Consider the following 24,946-nt stretch of genomic DNA (forward strand, 5'->3'; position numbering starts at 1 on the left):
TGTTTAACCTGCTTGGCCCATCCGGGCCACCAGAATTGCCGTGCAACCAGTTCTTGAGTGGTTTTGACCCCACGATGACCACAAACAACGGAGTCATGATTATTTTGTAGGACAATCCTCTGAAGGTCCCATGTGGGAACGTACAGGCGATCCTTAAAGAACAAGCAACCGTTTCGTTCACTGACATCAGTACGTTGCAGTATTTGAGACCTGGAGGGATCCATCTGAGTGGCATCTAGTAGTTGATGAAGCCAAGGAGTCAACATCGACAGGAAATGCTTCGAGGCAATCAAGGGTTCTGGGCTCTTGGCTCTTTCGATGTCATTCTCCAAAGAACGAGACAGGGCGTCGGCCTTTATATTCTGTGAACAAGGTATGTATGTCACCACGAAATCAAACTGAGAGAAGAAAAAGGCCCAACGAGCATGCCGGGAGGTTCTGCATTGCAAGGAACGTAAGAATTGAAGGTTACGGTGATCCGTGCGTACTTCCACCTAATATCTACCTCCCAGCAAGTGATGGCGCCATTCCTCGAAGGCTGCTTTTATTGCTAGAAGTTCCTTCTCGATGACAGCGTAGTTTCTTTCGCTGGGTGTTAGCTTCCGTGAGAAGTATGCCACAGGATGTTCAGTCTCCGTGTCCGGATCATGCTGTTATAAGACCGCACCAATTGCAAAGTCTGAAGCATCTGTTTCGACTACAAACGGTCTTTCATCGTCCGGGTGTTTCAGAATTGGAGCCGTAGTAAAGGATTTCTTCAAATCTTGAAAAGCCGCTTCAGCCAGAGAATCCCAGAAAAAAGGAACCTTATTGCTAGTCAGGCGAGTTAGCATGGTGGTTAGGTGAGAGAAATTAGATATGAAGCGTCGATAGAAGTTTGCGAAGCCCAGGAATCGTTGAAGTGACTTTATGTCATGGGGCTGCTTCCATTCCTGTATGGCTTGTAGCTTCGTGGGGTCCATCCGTACTCCCGTGCTGTTGATAACATAGCCCAGAAACTCTAAGCTTTCCTGATGAAACTGACACTTTTCAACCTTGGCGTACAGATGGTTGGCGGCTAATCTTCGTAGCACTTCCTGAACGTGTGTGACGTGATCCATGCGAGTAGAGGAAAAAACCAGTATATCGTCCAGATATACCCACACTGAAACTCCAACAAGGTCCGAAAAGACAACATCCATGAATCGCTGGAAGACGGCCGGGGCGTTGCAAAGTCCAAAGGGCATTACCCTATACTCGTAGTGTCCAAAGGGAGTCTTGAAGGCCGTCTTCCACTCATCACCCTCTTTTATCCGCACCAAGTGGTAAGCCCCTCTTAAATCCAACTTGGTGAAGATCCGGGCAGACTTTAGAAACTCAATGATGTTTCGGATGAGTGGTAGGGGGTACCTGTCCTTGCACGTGATCTCATTCAATTGCCGGTAATCGATACAAGGGCGCAAAGTACCCTCCTTCTTCTTGACAAAGAACAGCGGAAAACCCGCAGGGGATTTAGACGGTACAATGTAGCCCTTACCAAGGCACTCCTGAATGTATTCATGTAGGACCCCCTTTTCTGTTTGCGTCAAGGAGTAAACCTTGCCATGGGGAATTACTGCATCTGGTAGAATGTCAATGGAGCAGTCGAAATGCCTGTGTGGCGGTAGCGGAATGCCCTCTGGTTTAGAAAACACTTTAAGGAATCCAGCATATTCCTGCGGTACAGACTGAGTGACACATAGACAATCAAAGGTGGTCGTAAGGGCTGGGGACCCCACTGACCCCAAAGCAGCTGGAAAGGTTTCAAGAAGATGACATTCCCGAGGACAACGGGAAGTGGTAAAGACCAGGGTTCTGGAAGTCCAATTGACCTGAGGGTCGTGATAGAGCAGCCATGGTAGACCGAGTACCACCGGAAAAGAGGGAGACTTGATGACGTCTAATGAAATCCGTTCAAGATGCCCTTCCACTGATAGCCATAGTGGATCGGAATGTTGGCACACCGGGCCAGAAGACAAGAGGGTACCATCGATCACCTCTACCACCGCAGGCTGTTCCTTGCGGTGCAACTGGATCCCGTTAGATGCTGCAAACGAGGCATCGATGTAATTACCCGATGCACCACAATCCAAAAGGGCCCGGGTCTTCATGCATTTCCCTTGCCAGGCGATACCTACTTCTAAGACCAATAGAGGTACTGAATGCATCGGAGGAAGGTCTGATCCAAAAGGACGGCCCGCCGCTGCCTTCTCACCATACAGCGGGCCCGCTAGTTTTCCTGTTTCTTCAAAGGACGTAGCGGACAGGTGCTTAAATAATGTCCGGGACCTCCACAGTACAAACACAGGTTTTGCCGGCGCCTTCTCTTCCTTTCCGCTTCAGACAATGGTCCACGAATGGCTCCCAGTTGCATAGGTTCGGGTCCCACGTCGGTAGCGGTAGTCGATCCTGGAGGATGTACCGAGGGCCCCGGATGGTATCGGTCTGTTCGGCGACGTTCACTTCGTCTTTCGGCCAACCTGTGATCAATGCGGAGGACCTGTTCCAACAATGCGGGTAATGTTTCTGGCTCAGGAATATGTAGCAATTCGTCCTTGTACTCATCTCGCAATCCACGGCGGAACAACGTTTTCTGAGTGATTTCAGGCCATTGGGAGTCAGTTGCTAGCTGTCGGAACCGACTAATGTAGTTTATGATGTCTCCAGATCCCTGTTTAATGTCCATTAGCTGATTCTGGGCCATGGCTGCCAAATTTGGTGGCTTGAAGACATCCAGGAAGGCCTTCTCAAAGGCAGCAAAATCCCCTAACAAGGGGCTGTTGGAGGAAACCAGGGGAGCGGCCCGGGCAAGAGCATTGCCAGTCAGATTTAAAAGAATGTAACCAATCTTTGCCTTGTCTAAGTTGAAATGACTCGATCGAAACTGAAAATGGATCCTACAATGGGTACAAAACCCCGCTACTTGACGTGGATCACCATCGAACTTCATGGGGGTTGTGTAGGCCATGGTATTCTCGGGTTGTGGAGGAACATTCACACCCCGCTCCATCGCCTGACGGAGGGTGTCGTTCTCCTGGCGAAGGGCAGACATCTCAAGGCGCATGGCTCGCATTTCATCACGTACTTCCCGCAGGTCATCCATGTCGAGACTGGTGGATAGGCGTCTCAATCTGTTATACGAGGCGTCACGAGAGCTTGAGTTACCTTTCTTTCCTGGAGAGCGCTGAGTTGAGGCTGCCAGTATGTCGATGAATCACAGCCGAGGAAAGTGCAACGCTAGGTACCGACCCAACCCCCTCCTGACGATAAACGACAGGATGGAACTGAATCAGCTCCCAACGCCACGAGGAGCTCTTCTCTGTATTAACGTGACGTTGGGACAGTGTAACCACTGACAGAGAAGGCCAAGCTGAGTCCAGTATGGTGTTCCAGAAACGGGTCTTCAGTGCTCCGATGGAGATTATTGGCACTGGTACCGGCAGGGCACAACACAAGCAGGAGGAGGCAGGGTACCAGCAGGGCACAACACAAAAGAAGAGAGTAGGAGGGAGGAGCAACCCACCCAGGGGAGGATCACTCCAAGAAGTAAGAGCAGGGCAAGATAGTAGCCCAGACTGGCCAGCAAAAACCCAGCAACCGAATCAGGGGGCAGGCAAGGGCTAAGGAGCAGGGCAGAGGGCAGGAAGGACTGGGACCCAAGGGAGGAAGCAAGTAAGCAGGCGAGGTCTGGCAAGCAGAAACAGGAAGGGGACTGGAGGCAGAGACAAGCAGGGCTCCAGCAGCGTACACACGGAAAACCACGTTGAGACGCATGTTCCCGTGTATGCAGAGCCTCTTTATAGTCCGGGGCCAAAGCGAGGCCTGGAACGCAAGCTCCCGCTACTGCGCATGCGCAGAACATCGGATACTGACGATCCGCGCATGCGCAGAACATTCAAGATGGCCGCGCCCATGGAGCCGGCCCGGACCACGGGACGTCGCGAGGAAAGACGCCAGCGCGGATACAGTCTCCATGAGGGAGACCTCCGCGGCCGAGGAACCGGGACCCCAGAACAGGTAAGTGGTGCGCGTGCGCGCAGCGTGACAGAAGGCTGCATTTAGCTGATGTCTTTTTCAGATAAGTACAACTTTCCCTACCAATATATAATGTGTAGTGCATTCGCAGTCGCTGCATACCAGTACGTGTTGGCATTGTTTAAGGCAAATGTTAAAGGTATACGTTCCTACATGAATATATTTCCACATTGCCCAACAGGCATACTTCGTTCAGGTAAGTGTGTACTGCTTCTGGGACATGTCACGGTGCTGTACGACAGTATATTTTCATGTGGCATTCTTCGGAAACTATGGGCCTCAGTACACGGAAGGCGGTGAACCATGGCGCTATTAGCGCCATGGTTCATGCCGGTAAAATACCGGCACCGCCTTGGTGGAAAGGGGAATTACCGCCCCATTCCAAGGTTGGTGGGGCGGTAATTCCCCCTTCCACCATTGCCCTTCCCCATTCCCATTTGTGCCCCATAGGGCTCTATGGGAATGGGGAAGGTGCTAATTACGGTACCGCAAATTGCCGTACCGTAATTAGCTCCACTGGTCCCTTTGCGGGTTGGTTTTTAACGCCTGCAAAAAGCAGGCGTTAAATTCCCCAACCCGCAAAGGGACCTCGTAGTAAGGCGGTAAGGATTTACCGGTACCGGTAAAATACCGGTACTGGTAAACCCTTACCGCCTACCGTGTAATGAGGCCCTATATGTTGTTAACCAAAAGACCCTTCCTAAAGGAACCTTTTGGTTATGTTGCACTACTGAAAATCTGTGCCATGCAGTACAACATTTTTTTCTTAGGTACACCTTATATGTAAATTGTACTACTAAAAACCTGTACAATTCACTAAAAAAAAACTTTGTTGAGGGGACGTTATGGTTAAGTTGCCCTAACAAAGACCTGTACACTTCACTACAAAAATACTTTCCACCTCCCCTTTATGCTTCAAATTAAAACCGAAAAACCCCTGAAATTCGACAGTTATGGTAAACTAAGCCCCCAAACCTGCCACCGCCCCTGTGCACTGCTAGCACTAAAACCCAGACCATGGAAGATGTCATCTGAAATGTCAATGATGACAGCAATGATGACATCACTTGTTTAGCCCCTTTCTTTTCCTTCCCTGCCATAAATATATATGTGCATTCAGTAAAAAAAAAATCACTAAAAGAATGTTATACTTCACAGTGCAACCAAACACCACTGCACATTCCCCCATTATAATAAGCTAAGCAACCATAACTCGCACCATCTATGTGCATTGCTAAGACTAACATCCAGGACATCAAAGATGACATCACAAATATCATTCATGACATCACTGATGACATCATATGTGAAAATAATATCCCTAAAAAGTCCCTGCCTACAAGGGGTTCTTTCTATTATGTTGGTAGCAAGATGTCAGGGGTGATTGTGTAATGTTACACATGTAATAACTAGCTCACAAATGTACACTTAAATACGGTTCTCCAGTTCCTCAGTTGTTGGTTCCAGTGGTTACAGTTTAGCACAAACCCTAAATGCAGTGTGATTTACACTTGTACTAAAACAACCAATACATATGCCAACCCAATGCCTCTAAATGAGCGGCAAATACAGGGAAACTGAAGTAGGGTAGAAAGAACTAGCAGCATTCCACAGTTTATCTTCCTGTATACAAATTAATGGTGTGTTTGAGGCCTGCCATTGCCACATGCATGTGCATCATGAGCTGACACCAGACCCTAAGGAAAGTACTTTAAGAACACACAACAAGGGTAACGTTTTGGTATACAGCACCTTTTCAATTTTCATATTGTGCTGGTCAGTGAATAAAACCACCTAGCCTACATTTTTCCATGCACCAAAATAAGTGAGGCACACATGTGATGTAATCAATGATATTTGTGATGTCATCTTTGATGTCCTGGGTGTTAGTCTTAGCAATGCACATAGATGGTGCAAGTTATATAGCAAAAGCAATAATTAGAGTGAGCACTTTCAATACAAGTTGGGACCCAAATTTGTATCTTCTGCACAAGGAAACAAGGATTTACCTCGGGGACACAACCTTAATTGCGAAAGCTGACCAGGAATGAACATTTATGGTGACACAGATACTCTACACAGAACACAGTATCAATATCGAATGTTTTAATGTTCTGGTTACGGGTGGGGCTTTCGTTTTCTTTTGTATTTCTCTCCCCCAGTTGTGTTCACCAATTCCGGTTGTATGAACGAAATCTGTGCAAATTGGAATCCTTCTAAAAAAAATACAGAAAGGAACGGGTGGGGGTCGAACCCACGATCTTCGATTTACCGACCGACGCGTTACCACTTGGCCACCGCGCCTCTACAGCACTGCTCTTTCCAAACGTTCTTTTCTGACGTAACATCCGGGATCCTACAATTTTTGATATTGCCTGTCAATAGAGCCAGTGCTTTGTTTCACAGGCGATTTTCGTCTTTCGTTGTATTTCATGACTTCGCAGTGGCAGCTTCAGCTTGGCTAGACCTGGTCTGCTTTCCCAACCTAGTGCGATATTAGCAAATTGCCGTTCTCGTTTACTGCTTCATTCCAGTCTACTCTATAAACGTGTGCCTTCCTACAATTTCTTTGCCCTGCGAGGAAAACATTGTGCATTATTTTCAGTGCTCTCAGTGGGGTAAGAAACTGAGGGGGTGGGGTCGTTCGGGGCGGGGCTTGCGTGATGGGCGGGGCCTAATACGTAATGGGCGTGGTCCATTTCATAACTGGTCAGCAGCGCAGAATTTCCACTGGGGCATTTCTTTGGTGGTCTCCATGACACACACTGGTAAACAGTGAAACGCAAATATGTGCCTTACCCCCTTCTGCTGGAATTCTAACTGGCCTCCACTCTATGGTAGTTGTTTATACAAGTACAGCCAGTTGCCAGATTGCCCCCTTCCTCTTCCTGCCTGGCATACCCCAGGCTCTGTTTTAAGCACCCTTGTGCACACTGCTCAGACAAGGTTCCTGAAGCCGAGAACTATTAAGACTTGCACAAGCTTTTTTTGTATGAAGCCTGATACCAGATTATTCACGTTACTAAATCCGGTGCCGTAGGTAAATCATTCTAAAATTGCACAAGCCGCGCACCCTTTTATTAGGACTGGTCAGGGTGGCACTGTCTGTAACTTGCTCTGGTGACCCTCGTGAGGGGTCACCAGAGGAAGTTACAATTTACAAAAGCTATGCACTTCCTGCAGCCGGAAACTGTGACTGGCGGAATTGTCAGCCAGCCACAGCGTTGCTCAAACAGTTTCTGCAACCCTGTGACTGGCTGGCCAGTCACAGCTGTTTCCTGTTGCCTGACTCATTCATGGTGACGGCCAGCGGGCTCATCTCCAGTCACGGCTGTGCCGGGGGATGATAACCTGCTGTGGCCTGGTGTGACGGGTGCGCCGGTAGGGCCCGGCTCAGTCTCCCTTTTTGGATACTGCCAGGGCTAAGCCCCGGCTGGCCCAGGCCCCAGCCCCGGCTGGCCCAGGCCCCCTTCATGCACTGATTATCTTGACAAGTAACACTCAGATTGTGTGCTTTAGAGAGATGTGAAGAGATTGGGAGTTATTACATTTAAAAGAATATTGGCTTAATAAAAAATCCACTGATTTGGACATTTTCCCTCAGCATGAGCGGGGGTTGAACCCACGATCTTCGGTTTACGAAACCGACACGCGCCACCATATAAACGGATGTCAGCTCCTCAGAGGTCCCCTTTCAAAGTACCACTATTACCTAAAACAAAAAAAAACTTTTTGTTTCATTCATGTAGCAGGCCCATCGATCAAAGGCCCACTTCGAGGCCCCAGGATTTCATTTCTTCACTCCGCCTGCAAGAATCAGCTGACCACGCGCTCTCCATGTTTCTTCATTTCCTCTACCAGCTGTCCTGCGCTCCGACAAACATCTACAGCTGGGTGCAGGCCCTGTTAAGGTAAGCCTCTTGGCCCTCCTTCATTGCCCACAGGCCTCCAGCAGCAGAGCCAGCAGTGAGATTTATTGAAAAACTAAAGAAAATCAATTTGTAATGTCTTCTTATGGGGATTTTCCACTGCGTGTTACACGCAGCTAAATTAGTACAAAAGCATGTCTTTATTTCATCGTTGTGCTTCCTGTGCTGCAAATGTTTTTGCCTCACTGTGAGCTTGTGATGATCTGGGCTTGCAGTCCTGTGCCCCCTACTAAGATGAATGCAGCCTTTTGGTGAGCCCTACACAGCCTTGACCCGCCTCCTCACCATTGGTGACTTTCATCTCCTTTAGCCAATTGGCGGGTCCGGGAGGCGGCAGCTGGCCCATCGATCAAAGGCCCACTTCTAAGGCCCCTGTCTGCTCCCTATCTGCTACAGGATGTTACATGAGACTATTTCCACAACCCGACCCTCCCATAGGTTGCTACCTCACTCGGTTTGGAGACTGGACTACCAAGACTCTCTCACCTCACTCACCGTGGGTTTGCTCCCTCCTTCTGTTTGCCCTCCCGCCCCCTTCTTGGGACCTTCACCCTCTTCTCTGCTTCTAACAGTTGTCCCTGTTAAGCTCTCTAATGCACTTGTTTCGGCACTCCCCTCTGACTTCTGATTCATACTCCATTTCTTTACCTACGGCGCCTTAACATTTAACTTTGAAATTCAAATTTGGGTGTGTTTTTCATTTAACTCTGAAAGTCAGAGTCGGGTGTGTTTTGCATTTCACTCTGAAAGTCAGACTTGGGTGTGTTTTGCTTTTAACTTTGAAAGTGAAATTTGGGTGTTTTTCATTTAACTCTGAAAGTCAGACTTGGGTGTGTTTTGCATTTAACTTTGAAAGTCAGACTTGGGTGTGTTTTGCATTTAACTTTGAATTCAGGCTTGGGTGTGTTTTGCATTTAACTTTGAAGTCAGATTTGGGTGTGGTTTGCATTTGAATTTGAAAGTCAATTTGGGTGTGTTTTTGCATTTAACTGTGGCCATAAATTGTAACCTGCAAGCCCAGTAATTGCTCCATACCGCTGTGCTTGCATACTCCTCCCACTGCCTCCTCTCTCTACTTACCCATGGTGCTATCTGTTTCTCCTATCTACTCCAACTGCTTCTCTATCAACTATCCTTCCCTTCTCACTAAGTCTGGTAAGAAGTTTAAAAATGATATCCCCATCGCTGATACCTATTGCAGCGCCTCTTCCAGACAGACCCTCACTGACATCCTCTTTGTTGTTGCTTCGCCAGATCTATGGACCCCTCATATGATCTCTGTGCTCTGTCCTGTCTCCTCCTCTCCCATTAATGGTGGCACCTGCTGGGAAGTCCTCACAGATTCATTCAACTCCTCTAGAGTCATCTGTCATGGTCCAAGGCCCTAAGGCCAATCTCCTCTTCGACAGGCGATTCCCTCACCTCACCAACTTCCCTTCATCTCCGGCTGTCCCCTCCTCTCCCCCCTTGGCTACCTTTCCCTCTCTTCCCTCCTCCTCTGCCCCACCTCGGGCTCCCTCCACAACTCCGCAGGGCGTACCTCTGATTTGTACACCTCCTCAGAAGGTCTTTAAGGCTGGCAACCTTCTTCATCTTGCAACTCTCAACTCTCGCTCTTCTTTCAAACACTCCTCTGACAGCTGCCACCTCTTGGAAGAACTTAACCTTGATGCCCTCAGTCTTACCGAGACATGGTTCACGACCAGCTCCGTCACGAGCTTTGACACTCTCCTCCCTGATGGCTACAAGATCCTCTCCGCGCCCAGATCCACCGAGCCCGGAGGGGATGTAGCCCTGATATTTCCTGTGTGGATTCCTGCTTCAATCATCCCCACTCAGGCTTACTCCTCTTTTGAATGCCTTGTCTGCAGTCTCTCTCTCTCTCCTAGCCACTCTCTTACTGTTGCTACTCTCTACCGGCCTCATGGTCAAATCACCTCATTTCTCCCCGAGTGGGCAGACCTCTCATCTTCCCTCCTGGCCTCAACCACTCAACTCCTCCTCTTTGGTGACCTCAACATCAATCTCGATTTTCCCTGTTCCTCTTCTGTGCTCTTTTGCAACCTCAGCAATTCCCTCTCCCTTTCTATCCTCCCCTCTGGCTCGACTCACTCTGCTAGACACACACTTGATGTCTTGATCTCCTCTGGCCTCCCCCTCTCTATTCCTCTGACCACTCCTCTCTCGTGGAGCGATAACTGCCTCCTCTCCTCTCATCTCTCCCTCTCTTCCCTCCAAGCCAAGCCTAACGAAATACTGCCACCTACCTTCTCAGACATCCGGCCCATGAAGCGTGTGTCAGTTGAGGCTTTTGCTGCCACCTTCTCTCCCTCCCCCCTCCACCCTGGCTGACTCACACCCTGACACAGCCCTTTCCTTGCACTTCTCTTCTATTTCTGATATTCTTGATGCTCTTGCCCCTGTCATAAGGATCCGTTTTAAGTCCAAAGCCAAGTGCAATTCCTGGTACGACTCTGACCTAGTTACACTTAAACGTAATTGTAGGGTGGCTGAGAGGAAAGGGAGGGCTTCTTGTTCATCCTCTGACAAACTGGCCTGTCGCCTGCACCAAAGGCAACACCGACTCTCTGTCCTCAGCAAGAAGAGAGTCCATATTGAAGGCCGTGTCTCTGCGGCATCTAACAACTCGGCCGAACACTTTAAAATCTGCAAGGAGCTGGCCAACCCTGCTGCAGTCTGTACCCCTCCTCTTGCCTCCCAGGCTCTTTGCAATGCCCTTGCCTCTCACTTTATTAAAAAACCTAGGACATCTTGTCCACCCTCTCCTGCCCTCCCCGCTTCTCCCCCCTCTCTATTTGCGCTTGCTGATGCTCCTTCAGCCACTCTCCACCCTCTTTCTCATTCTTCCCTCTTTTCTCCCCTGATGAGGTCGCTAGACAAGTCCCATCTATGAAAGTCTTGTCAAAACAGGTTGGTCCCTGTTCCTCTAAAACCATCAAGGACCACATTGATACCCTCGCTTGGGCCCTTGCCGATTTTTGCAACCCCTCCTTTGCCTCAGGATCCTTCCCCTCCTCTCTGAAGCACTCCCTTGTGCATCCTCTTCTCAAGAAACCCACAGCTGATCCTTCTTGTGCGGCTACCTATCACCCAATTTCCATTAATCCCTTTCTGGGTAAACTCCTGGAAAAGCTGCCCATCTCTCAGTTTAACCTTCATTCCGATTCAGTTGGCTCTCTCCATGACCATCAGTAGGGCTTCAGAGCTCCCAGAAGCACTGAAACTGCTCTCCTGAACATCCATGAAGATCTGCTCTCAAACCTTGACTCTAACATTCCCTCTGTCCTAATCCTACTCAATCTCTTCTCTTCAACACGTTCAACCATATCACCCTGCTTAACCGTCTGCACAATAACATGGGTATCACCGATCAGGCTCTGGCCTGGCTGACCTCTTTCCTCTCTGATCGACCCTCCCAGGCCCAACTTTGGTCCCTCCTATCATCTATCTCCCTCTGTACCTGTGGTATTCCCCAGGGGTCTAACCTCTTGCCCTGGTTTTTCAACCAATACCTGGCAACTCTCGCCCACTGCATTGCCATTTTGTGCTCAAATTTCCATTGCTACGTGGATGACACTCAACTAATTTCCAGGCTGCCCTCGGCCACCTCCTCTCCTTCTCTCATCTCTGATTGTCTAACTGCCATTCAAGATTGGTGTTCCGCCAATGATCTTTGTCTAAATGCCAACAAGACTGAGATCCTCCTCATCGGTACACCTTCACCATCCTTTCCCCTCACTCTCTGGCCGGCCTCCCTTGGCTCTCCTCCTACCCCTACCTGCGAGGCTAAGAACCTCAGGGTCATCTTTGACTCCACACTTTCCTTCTCCGCCCACATCTCTGATGTCTCTAAATAGTCAAACTTCCTACTGCACCTCCTCAGAGGCACTCTGCCTTTCCTCTCCTTCCCCCAGAAGCTCACTGTCTCCCAAGATCTGGTTCTCTCTAGGTTGGACTACTGTAAGAGCCCCTTTCTAAATCTACCTGCCCCCACTCTCCGCCCTTTACAACTAATCCAGAACAGGACTGCAAGGCTTGTCCTTGGCCTCAATCCCTGCGTTTGTATCTCTCCAGCTCTGGATTCCCTTCATTGGCTCCCAGTGGATGCAAGGATTAAATTAAAAACCCTCTGCATTTTCTACAAGGCTTTCTGGGACCTGGGTCCAAAATACCTTCAACTATCCCTCCGTAAATACCTCCCCTCTCGAGCTCTTTCCTCCTCTACCTCAAACTCCCTCAGGGTCAGTCGTTTTTCAAAGAAACAAACTGGGTGTAGATCTCTGTTTTCGGCTGGGGCCTCCCTTTGGAACAGCCTCCCTGTCACTCTGAAACTTGAGGAGAACCATCTCCGGTTCCGGACGCACATCAAGACCTTCCTCTTTGCATCTGCCTTTGCCCCCCTTATCTCCTGCTAATCTGTTGCTCTCTCTGCATTGTGCACCTGGCCACCATCTGTCCTCGGTCCCAAGTGCTTGCTCATCCTGCCACACTCCTGCACTGCCTCCGGGCCACCCCTTGCACTGGGGTCTGTATCTGTACCCATGCAGTCACCCACCCCCTTTTCTTCTGCACTCATCAGGCATACCCTGTCTGCTAAACTCAGTGCTTGCCACTTGCTGGCTGCACTACTACTGTTTATTACCTTTATTATTTATTTATTATTATTTATCTGTTTCTCCTCTGCTCTGCACTTTCCACCTCTCCCCCTTTCCATGCACTTTTCCCCTTCTCCCTTACCCATGCACTTGCGTTCTCAATGTCACTGGGCCTAGTAAGATCGTTGTTTTTTTCTCCCCTGTTCACCTCCCTTGCCTTGTCGCGCTCTGAAACACTTGTGTACGAGCGATATGAATAAAATATCAATTAAATTCAATGTATCCTGCCCATGAACCGGAACGCAATGAGTGCCTTTAAAGTCTGGTGAGCAAGAGCTTGCATACCTCCTAACTCGCACCTGTTTTTGGAGGATGTCACTCGTCTTGAATACATTTTCACCCTCCCAAAACACCACTTGTCTTGCACAGACGGTCGGATCATCACTGGGAATCAGGGCGAGCGTGTTAGCGAAATGAGGACACAGCCACACAGGATCTCATCAGGCATGAAACTGATTTATTAGCGCGCTTTGCGCATTTACATTAACATTGGTCATGCGGTCAAACCTGATGTGCCGCTGCGTGTCCCTGGGGTCAGGTGATCACGCGCAACGCTACACCTCCCCCCAAAATAACATTGTCCTCCCCCATTTCTTCCATCCATCGTCTCGGCTTTCGGGTGGTGCGGCATTGTCTGTCCTCGGCTGAGGGTTGCGCATCTTTCTCACCTCGTCCCCCTTCGGGAGATGCTTGTCCCTCTGTATCCAATTCCTCTTCATAACCCGAATATTCAGATACTTCTCTCACACGCACTTCGTCTACGCTTCCGAATTGATGAACCTGTGGTGTGCCGTGATATGTCTTCCTGAAGAATGAGCTGTTCCTCGTCACTGTCCAACCGGCTCTCCCGGAAGTGACCATAGATCCCTTCAAGTCAGTGATGGTCAGTGGCAGGGGTCAAATGGCGGCGTGTCCTTGAGGAACTGAGTCTGATGCACCAGGACATGATCAGCAACCCTTAAGTTTGCTTGCCGAGCCTGGTATTTGTGGTCAGCGTACTCCATCTTGTTTCTAGCCTTGTCATCCCTGCTCCACACTTCCTTCTCCTATGGACTCCTCTCCTCCTGCAGGGTCTCCTAGGGTAGCCGTAAGCGCACAGGTTGGCGGAACATTAGCTCCGCTGGGCATACTCATGTGTTGAAGCATTAATGTCTTCGACATACACCCCATATGCGAAGTGCACGTTCCCTAAGGCTTCAGCCCCAGCAGAGCTTAACAGCATGTCCTTAGTAATGTCTGTGTCAAAGAATTTCCACCATTCCGGCCCCAGGCTTCATGAATTGCCTGGTGTGTCGAACTCCGGCATGGGGGCCAGAGAGCCTTGCTGGCGAAGGCATCCTCTTGTTCAAACTGCACCTCCTGCAGGTACTTGACCATCCATCTGATTGTCACCCTCGTCCTCACTCATGGTTCCCTTCCTCCTTCAAGTCGACGCGTGTCTGAGCGCACAGGCACCTCCTTTAACGTAGAGGCAGCAACTCCTGACGTGCAAGAGCACAAAAGCACCTCTGTGCAGGCAGAGGCCGCAACTCAGTACGTCACCAACACCACTGGGGCAGGATGCCTTTCCTTTCGTGCTTCAAACACCTCTCGACCCTGAGCTCCTTTCACCGTCCTCACAGTCTTCAGCTCATCTGCCTTTTTACACACACTCTTGTACCATGATCCTTCCCTTGACACTGATTGATTCCATGCGCATTCAAACAAATCTTTTTTTTTGTTGACAGTTGGGCCTCGCTTGGGCATTCTACGCGGTGTGCACACCGCAGGGTTCTGCACAGTGGTTCCAAAAATTATCCCATGGGGGCACGAGCACTCCACATAGGAGCCGCTGCCACCGGGATGAACAAAATGGAAGTCAAAATATTACTGTGAACTGCAGCTGGCAGGCACTGAGAGGAATGAACCCTGCCACCCGCTGGCGCCGTGCGGACCGAAATCCTCTTCCCTGCCCAGGCGCCGTCCTCGTCGCCAATGTTAAGGTTTTGTATGTGCACTCATGGAGCCCCTGGTGTAGGCCTCCTCCTCTGCCATGAATGACCACGCGGACACAGGTCTGCTGCCGTTGGGCTCCGGGCATGCTCTGCTAGCCAGGCCCAGGAACGCCCCCTTTATTATAGAACGTGCAACGGTTCAACGTAGCCGTCGCACCGTCATCTGACCACATTACAACTGCTACCACAGCTGTACCTTTCCAACTGCCACTCCCTCCTCCACACTCACCCACATTCTAACTTCCATGCTAGCACCCATCATTCATACCATCCATTCTGGAGCAGGGCACATGGCAAGCACAGGGATATTAAACATTCCATGCATGTCTACACTACTGTTACCCACTCTGTTACACTATGTCTCCTGAGCCAAATGTCTCACATATGCTGTGCTACCATCCACTCTGCACCCCTTCGTCCGATGAATGCACCATCAACCATTCTTCCGTTGGCTACTCATACACTGTGTGTTTTCACAGGCGCTAACCAATGATATGCCACCATTCCGCCATGACCATGCCTGACCAGGGTCGGACTGGGGCATAGAATTGTCTTGGGCACCAATGAAAAAGTGGTCCACAGTTGCAAATGGGAATTCTTTCCTGTTTGTGTAGAGCTCGCGGGGAAGGTTTTGGATAAAATGTGATGCAAATTGTCCATTTGAAAGAATATTCATTCAGTAGCACTGGTCAAAACTACTAGCCACATGTTGAAGTAACTTATCAAACTGGCCCACGCCTACTTTGACCAAAAAAACTGGACCACACTAGCCTTTTGTGTTTTTGGTTGGGGCATTGCCCTATTGCCCTATAGGCCAGTCCGAGCCTGTGCCTGACGCAAAAGATCGAAAGAAACTCTACTTTAATCATAGTAGGGTGAGCGTTTTTTCCGTTTCCAACTTTAGTCCAACGTTTTGGAGTCATATGAATATGCAGGTATAGCAAAAGCAATGTAGGAAATTAGATGGAGCACTTTCAATACAAGTTGGGCCCCAAACTCGTATCTTCTGCGACAAGGAAACAACGACTTACCTCCGGGCCAAGGCCCAACCTTAATTGCGAAAGCTGACCAGGAATTAACATTTGTGGTGATACAGATACTGTGGGCGATATCGGATTTTTTTATGTTCTGGTTCCAGGTGGCGCTTTCTTTTGTATTTCTCTCCCACAGTTCTGTTTACCAATTCCGGGTGTATGACCGAAATCGGTGCAAATTGGAATCCTTCTAAAAAATGCAGAAAGGCACGGGTGGGGGTCGAACCCACGATCTTCGGTTTACGAGACCGACGCCTTACCACTTGGCCACCGCGCCTCTATTGCACTGCTCATTCCAAACGTTCTTTTCTGACGCATTATCCGGGATGTTTTCATTTCACAATTCTAGTCAGTGGCGGCAGCGCTTTCTTTCACAGGCGATTTTCGTCTTTCGTTGTTTTTCATGACTTCGACGTGGCAGCTTAGCCAGACCTGGTCTGCTTTCCCAACCTGGGGCGATATTAGCAGATTGCCGTTCTCGTTTGCTCTTCATTCCAGTCTACTCTATAAACGTGTCCTTTCCTATTTTTTTTTTTGCCCTGTGAGGAAAACATCGTGCATTATTTTCAGTGCTCTCAGTGGGGTAAGAAACTGGGGGGATCATTTGGGGGCGTGGATTGCATGATGGGCGGGGCCTAATACTTGATGGGCGTGGTCCATTTCTTAACTGGTCAGCAGCACAGAATTTCCACTGGAGCATTTTTTGGGTGGTCTCCATGGAACACACTGGTGAACAGTGAAATATGTGCCTAACCCCCTTCTGCCGTGGAATTCTAACTGGCCTCCACTCTATGGTAGTTGTTTATACATGTACAGCCATCTGCCAGATTGCCCCCTTCCTCTTCCTGCCTGGCATACCCCAGGCTCTGTTTGTTCAGGGCTCTGTCCTAAGCACCCTTGTGCACACTGCTCAGACAAGGTCTCCAAAGCCGAGAACTATTAAGATGCAAGCTTCCTGGGAACTCTTGTCCGTAGCAAGGCGGAATGATGACAAATCTTATTTTTTTTATATGAACCCTGATGCCAAATTATTCACAGTACTAAATCCGGTGCCATAGGTAAGTCATTCCAAAATGACGCAAAGCCGCGCACCCTTTTATTAGGGCTGGCCAGGCTGGGACTGTCTTTAACTTCCTCTTGTAACCCTCGTGAGGGGTGCCAGAGGAAGTTACACTTTACAAAAGCTATGCACTTCCTGCAGCAGGCAGCTGTGACTGGCAGACGTGTCAGCCAGCCACAGCGTCACTAAAACAGTTTGCGCAACGCTGTGACTGGTTGACAATTCTGCCAGTCACAGCTGTTGCCTGACTCATACATGGTGACGGCCGGCGGTCTCATTTCCCGTTGCGGCTGTGTCGGCATGATAACCCGCCGTGGATTGGTGGGACGGGGGCCTCGGTATGGCCCCGGCTCAGTCCCACTTTTTGGAGACTGGTGGGGCCCAGCTCCGGCTGGCCCCAGCCCCCTTAAAGCACTGATTATCTTGACAAGTAACATTCAGATTGTCTGCTTTACAGAGATGTGAAGAGATTGGCAGTTTTTACATTTAAAAGAATATCGGCTTAATTAAAAATCCACTGATTTGGACATTTTCCCTCGGCATGAGCGGGGGTTGAATCCACGATCTTCGGTTTATGAAACCGGCATTGGGCAGATTTGCACCAAATTTGTGTCAGGGGCAGACGCTTGGACCCAAAAGCGTGCTTTAGTAAATTTGGTAAATTGTAAATTTGGTGACAATCCATCTAGTACTTTCCTTTAAAACGACCAAAAAATATGTCTGAATAAATTAGTGATATCTATGTCCGCTCCGCGGTCACATTTCCCTGTTCGCTCCGCGGACATGATACCAATTGGCCAGGGGGGGTGGCGTCATCACCGCGGACATGCGACGTGTGCGCTGATTGGCTACAACGAGCCGTGATGTACGTCAGAATGTGTGGATGCGCCCGACATCTTGGATCTGAAGACATCGCGCTACTTACCACAGGCGAAATGCTGTTTTCGAAACTGTTTTGCTCTCCTATAGTGCGTGGGGAGGATCACAGAGTAAGAGACGGATGAAATACTGTACTTGTTTGGCCGGCAATTGTGTATTATATATTCTGCATTGACGCCTTCTTCAGGATGTTTGTACGTGGAGAAAATGAGGGATCTAATAAGGCTACTATTTGAGTCTGTGCTGTGTACAGGCACCTTGAAAATTTTCGCAGGACACGCGTGTCGTTAGTGACCATTAATTTTGAGTGTATTTCCCAATTACATTACATTTTCCTATGGGTGTGTTATTCCTTAGTACACCACCATGGTCGTGACATGCTGCAGTGGTTGTGGACAGGCACCTTGAAAATGTTTGCAGGACACGCGTGGCGTTAGTGACCATTAATTTTAAGTGTATTTCCCTATTATATTACAGTTTGCTATGGGTGTGTTATTGCTTAGTACGCCACCATGGTCGTGATATGCTGCAGTGGTTGTGGCCAGAGCCTATAGAACCTGCATTGGCGTCTTCTTCAGGATGTTTGTACGTGCAGAAAATGAAGGATCTAATAAGGCTACTATATGAGTCCGTGCTGTGTACAGGCACCTTGAAAATTCTCGCAGGACACGCGTGGCGTTAGTGACCATTAAATTTGAGTGTATTTCCCAATTACATTACATTTTCCTATGGGTGTGTTATTCCTTAGTACACCACCATGGTCGTGACATGCTGCAGTGGTTGTGGACAGGCCCTAGAGTCTTGGATGCATGGCCGTAGGCCGAAGGTCATATTTCCAAGACTGTAGGCCCTGCCCACAACCACCGCTGCATGTCACGAACATGGCTACATGTGTAGTATTCATTATCACTTACATGGTTGAGGGGAGAGTGTACAGTGTTGGGTGCATGGCCAAAGGCCATGCACCCAACAAGAAAGTTATAAGCACTGCAGTTATAAACCAGTGCACATCAACACATTGCAATAATATCTATGTACAAACAGGTAGGAGTGCAGTGTCTGGCGAGAATAAGTGAAGCATAGCACACCTACCAATACACCCGTACTGCTGTACATCACTGAGGTGATTGTGGGCAGGATGTAGAGGTTTACTTCCATGGCTGCAGCACGTAACCCATATATCATTGTCGAAAAAACCCTAGGCCCTGCCCAGAAACATCACTTCATATTACTGCAGTGCATACACTCGTCCTATACGTTAGCATGTCAGATGGTTCTGGGGAGGGTGTACAGTGTTGGCTGCATGGCCGAAGCCCATGCACCCAGTAACAACCTTGTTAGCGGTGGAGGCATAAGCCATTGTAAAATGTTCGCAGAACACGCGTGGCGTTAGTGACCATTAATTTTGAGTGTATTTCCCAATTACATTACATTTTCCTATGGGTGTGTTATTCCTTAGTACGCCACCATGGTCGTGACATGCTGCAGTGGTTGTGGACAGGGCCTAGAGTCTTGGATGCATGGCCATAGGCCATATTTCCAATACTGTAGGGCCTGCCCACAACCACTGCTGCATGTCACGACCATGGCTACACATGTAGTATTCATTATCGCTTACATGGTTGAGGGGAGAGTGTACAGTGTTGGGTGCATGGCCAAAGGGCATGCACCCTACAAGAAAGTTATAAGCACTGCAGTTATAAGCCAGTGCACATCAACACATTGCAATAATATCTATGTACAAACAGGTAGGAGTGCAGTGTCTGGCGAGAATAAGTGAAGCATAGCACACCTATCAATACACCCGTACTGCTGTACATCACTGAGGTGATTGTGGGCAGGATGTAGAGGTTTACTTCCATGGCTGCAGCACGTAACCCATATATCATTGTCGAAAAACCCTAGGCCCTGCCCAGAAACATCACTTCATATTACTGCAGTGCATACACTCGTCCTATACGTTAGCATGTCAGATGGTTCTGGGGAGGGTGTACAGTGTTGGCTGCATGGCCGAAGCCCATGCACCCAGTAACAACCTTGTTAGCGGTGGAGGCATAAGCCATTGTAAAATGTTCGCAGAACACGCGTGGCGTTAGTGACCATTAATTTTGAGTGTATTTCCCAATTACATTACATTTTCCTATGGGTGTGTTATTCCTTAGTACGCCACCATGGTCGTGACATGCTGCAGTGGTTGTGGACAGGGCCTAGAGTCTTGGATGCATGGCCATAGGCCATATTTCCAATACTGTAGGGCCTGCCCACAACCACTGCTGCATGTCACGACCATGGCTACACGTGTAGTATTCATTATCGCTTACATGGTTGAGGGGAGAGTGTACAGTCTTGGATGCATGGCCATAGGCCATATTTCCAATACTGTAGGGCCTGCCCACAACCACTGCTGCATGTCACTACCATGGCTACACGTGTAGTATTCATTATCGCTTACATGGTTGAGGGGAGAGTGTACAGTGTTGGGTGCATGGCCAAAGGGCATGCACCCTACAAGAAAGTTATAAGCACTGGAGTTATAAGCCAGTGCACATCAACACATTGCAATAATATCTATGTACAAACAGGTAGGAGTGCAGTGTCTGGCCAGAATAAGTGAAGCATAGCACACCTATCAATACACCCGTACTACTGTGCATCACTGAGGTGATTGTGGGCAGGATGTAGAGTTTTGCTTCCATGGCTGCAGCACATAGCCCATACATCATTGTCGTAAAACCTTAGGCCCTGCCCAGAAACACCACTTCATATTACTGCAGTGCATACACTCGTCCTATATGTTAGCATGTCAGATGGTTCTGGGGAGGGTGTACAGTGTTGGCTGCATGGCCGAAGCCCATGCACCCAGTAACGACCTTGTTAGCGGTGGAGGCATAAGCCATTGTAAAATGTTCGCAGAACACGCGTGGCGTTAGTGACCATTAATTTTGAGTGTATTTCCCAATTACATTACATTTTCCTATGGGTGTGTTATTCCTTAGTACGCCACCATGGTCGTGACATGCTGCAGTGGTTGTGGGCAGGGCCTAGAGTCTTGGATGCATGGCTATAGGCCGTAGGCCGAAGGCCATATTTCCAAGACTGTAGGGCCTACCCACAACCACTGCTGCATGTCACGACCATGGCTACATGTGTAGTATTCATTATCGCTTACATGGTTGAGGGGAGAGCGTACAGTGTTGGGTGCATGGCCAAAGGGCATGCACCCTACAAGAAAGTTATAAGCACTGGAGTTATAAGCCAGTGCACATCAACACATTGCAATAATATCTATGTACAAACAGGTAGGAGTGCAGTGTCTGGCGAGAATAAGTGAAGCATAGCACACCTATCAATGCACCCGTACTGCTGTACATCACTGAGGTGATTGTGGGAAGGATGTAGAGGTTTACTTCCATGGCTGCAGCACGTAACCCATAGATCATTGTCGTAAAACCCTAGGCCCTGCCCAGAAACATCACTTCATATTACTGCAGTGCATACACTCGTCCTATACGTTAGCATGTCAGATGGTTCTGGGGAAGGTGTACAGTGTTGGCTGCATGGCCGAAGCCCATGCACCCAGTAACGACCTTGTTAGCGGTGGAGGCATAAGCCATTGTAAAATGTTCGCAGAACACGCATGGCGTTAGTGACCATTAATTTTGAGTGTATTTCCCAATTACATTACATTTTCCTATGGGTGTGTTATTCCTTAGTACGCCACCATGGTCGTGACATGCTGCAGTGGTTGTGGACAGGGCCTAGAGTCTTGGATGCATTGCCGTAGGCCGTAGACCAAAGGCCATATTTCCAAGACTGTAGGGCCTGCCCACAACCACTGCTGCATGTCACGACCATGGCTACACGTGTAGTATTCATTATCGCTTACATGGTTGAGGGGAGAGTGTACAGTGTTGGGTGCATGGCCAAAGGGCATGCACCCTACAAGAAAGTTATAAGCACTGCAGTTATAAGCCAGTGCACATCAACACATTGCAATAATATCTATGTACAAACAGGTAGGAGTGCAGTGTCTGGCCAGAATAAGTGAAGCATAGCACACCTATCAATACAGCCGTACTACTGTGCATCATTGAGGTGATTGTGGGCAGGATGTAGAGTTTTGCTTCCATGGCTGCAGCACGTAGCCCATACATCATTGTCGTAAAACCTTAGGCCCTGCCCAGAAACACCACTTCATATTACTGCAGTGCATACACTCGTCCTATAGGTTAGCATGTCAGATGGTTTTGGGGAGGGTGTACAGTGTTGGCTGCATGGCCGAAGCCCATGCACCCAGTAACGACCTTGTTAGCGGTGGAGGCATAAGCCATTGTACACGTATACATTCAAAAGTACGTGGACATATATCTTAACCTCTAGGTCCTGGCGGCACCCACTGCAGCACATTCAAGAGGGACGTTACTGACTGTGTTGCTATGGTGGAGTGGCTGTTTCCATGGAAAGAACTGTTTTTGGCTGCCTTATAACTGTCATACCCTTGGACTAATCGTTGCCAAAGTTTGGAAAAAAAATATATTGCCTACTCTGACTTTGGTTGGAAAGTTTGGTCATGCTTGGTGCAGGGAGGCGAAGGTTATGAAGGGAAGGGGTTTTCAAAATGTCTTTTTTACCCTTACACTGAACAGGGGGAAAAGGTTGTGCTCACGACCTAGTGGTTCTTTCCCAGATTGTTTGCAAAATAGCGTGCAGTAAGGTACCTTTGTTCAGTGGCCCCCTCTCTTCTAATGTTTTCGTGTGCGCGGATACCGCCAGAAACAGCTCCAAAACAAGACAGCATTATAATTCTCACACTCAAGTAATAGTATTTCACAAGGTGACATTTCAGGGAGCCCAATGAGCTGTGGCAGCACAAAGTGAAAAAGTGCAGTTTTCTTCTCTGCAAAATTATAAGTTAAATGGACGTTCATGCTCACTGCACCACGACCAATAGCGTGTGAATTAAAAGTGTTTTGCACTAATATTTCCCTCAGATTGGCCTCTACAGTTTTGAGAACTAAGGCTATCATCTGCACTGTTTGCTTGAAACAGCACTTCTGAAGCTGTATGGGAGTACAAGTTGTTATAATTACATTTCATTATGTTGCTTCAAAGCAAGAATGTATTTGCCTTCTGAGTGAAGGCCACACAAGTTGCTTTTTTTGGGTGACCGCTCAGTACGCCCGCGCATCAGAGTGAAAGTAAAGGGGCAATTGTTTTTTGACCTTGAGCCCAAAACAAACTTGCGCGCTATTCACAGAATGAAAGGGTAAAAAAAATCCAATTGATATGGTTATGTATTCAAAAGTTTGTAAGTGACATGCTTATCAGTCAAGGAAGATTCTTTGCTGCAAACACATTTGTGACTGACTTGCCGAAAAAGAATGGAGGCTGTAAATATTTTGTAAATTTACTTTGGCCCACTGTACAGCAATCCGTGCTTTATTTTTACATAACTGCCCATCTAATTGTGCTAATATACTTTTCTGCCCTTGTACAATTTTCCTGTAATGTTGCAGAGTGCACACGTTGCTCATTTGCAGGGTATGACTGCACTCAACCTTTTTTACTATTTATGTTCCTAATTTGAAACGCTTAGTTTGTCCACATAGGTTTGTGTATAACTTTGCACGTTTTTTTGGTCTTCTTTGAAATGACGAGACGTAATTTTTAAAAATGTCTCCACTCTTTTTTGTTTCATACCTACTTTATCGTCTTTCTGTGTACTTGACATTTTATTTTCTCTTACGGCGCATGCAAAATCTCACCGTTTCCAACCTCCACCTATAGGTACATTTGGACATTAGTAACATATTACTAAAATGTCAAATTTGAGCACATACTTTTGTGTACCACTTTGCACAGTTTCGATTTGATCTTTTAAAAACTTTTGGTACAGGTTGGTTACTGACACTTATTTTTTGTAACTTTTCCCGATTAGGTATATTTTGCCGTTCTGTGCGTGCCATGGTTTCCAAATCCCGAGTGAAGGCTTCTTCGGACGGCAAATACAACTGCTGGTGAGCAGTTGCCTGTCCATAACAATAATATGGAATGACACTGTAAGCCCGCTTTGTCTGTTCGCTGAACTCGTTATTTGGAGCAACGTAACATCATTTATGGTGCTGTAGGCTGTACATCATGATGATTTTTGGGAAATAACTGTGGAAACAAAGCGACTGCTTCAACGAAGACCCCAAAATGCTTTTTTGCGCAAAAAATACAGCCTCCTTATCATCAAAGTTTGCAATGCCTCCCTAACCAGCATTGTAATCATTGCATTGCTTATGCGATTATTCCGATGGTCTCTGCAAGTTTGTTATTAAATAAATCTGGTTTGTAACCTGTAAAATGGTCACATGTTCTTTAACATTCCTCTGTTTTATTTGCAAATGTAATTTATTAGCTTGTACGTCGCTGAATGTTTATTTACAGGTTCTGCGTCACGCCACGTCCTCGTGCTTTTTGCAACCTACAATGGAAAGGGAAGAGGGCCTATGTATGCAATAACCGCCTTCCCTTTCTATGGCGGCCATCTTGAAAGAGGATTTTCTTTTGTGATCCTTACTGCCAAAGTCGCCTGGGATTACAACAAGTGCACATCCTTTTTAGTAGCACACATTACTGCATTCGTAATTTAGACTATTGCTGGCAAAGATTATTGTGCCTATGTACTTTACAGAGAAATAAGGAGTGCGTGAAGTGTATTCAAGTTTTTTTTTTTGTCAATTATACTGTGAAAGGTCATTGTTAACCCATTATTAACTTTGTTTACGGGTATCTTTATTTTTTGCTACGGCAGGCAATAAGGTAATATGGGACCGGCATTGAGCAAAAAGGCATCAAACGGTAATATGAGTGATTGTATGTGTGGCAACAATTTTTTTCCATCTGTTATGTGCTAGATAGCAACACAGTTTCTTATGCTTTTGCATTACACCACTGCTGCTGTTTCTTAAGGAGGAAGGTGTTATACGAGGCGTCACGAGAGCTTGAGTTACCTTTCTTTCCTGGAGAGCGCTGAGTTGAGGCTGCCAGTATGTCGATGAATCACAGCCGAGGAAAGTGCAACGCTAGGAACCGACCCAACCCCCTCCTGACGATAAACGACAGGATGGAACTGAATCAGCTCCCAACGCCACGAGGAGCTCTTCTCTGTATTAACGTGACGTTGGGACAGTGTAACCACTGACAGAGAAGGCCAAGCTGAGTCCAGTATGGTGTTCCAGAAACGGGTCTTCAGTGCTCCGATGGAGATTATTGGCACTGGTACCGGCAGGGCACAACACAAAAGAAGAGAGTAGGAGGGAGGAGCAACCCACCC

At 48.0% G+C, this 24,946-nt stretch overlaps 1 non-coding gene across 1 annotated transcript; it reads right to left on the reverse strand.

Moving 5' to 3' along the window:
* Positions 1–15,891: 15,891 nt before the first annotated feature.
* Positions 15,892–15,963, reverse strand: TRNAT-CGU (transfer RNA threonine (anticodon CGU)). Its single transcript has one exon. It is a non-coding gene; the product is annotated as a tRNA-Thr (tRNA).
* Between the last annotated feature and the right edge of the window lie 8,983 nt (positions 15,964–24,946).

The sequence above is a fragment of the Ambystoma mexicanum genome, chromosome 2q (assembly GCF_040938575.1).
Source record: "Ambystoma mexicanum isolate Mex_15411 chromosome 2q, UKY_AmexF1_1, whole genome shotgun sequence".
Taxonomy (NCBI): Eukaryota; Metazoa; Chordata; class Amphibia; order Caudata; family Ambystomatidae; genus Ambystoma; species Ambystoma mexicanum.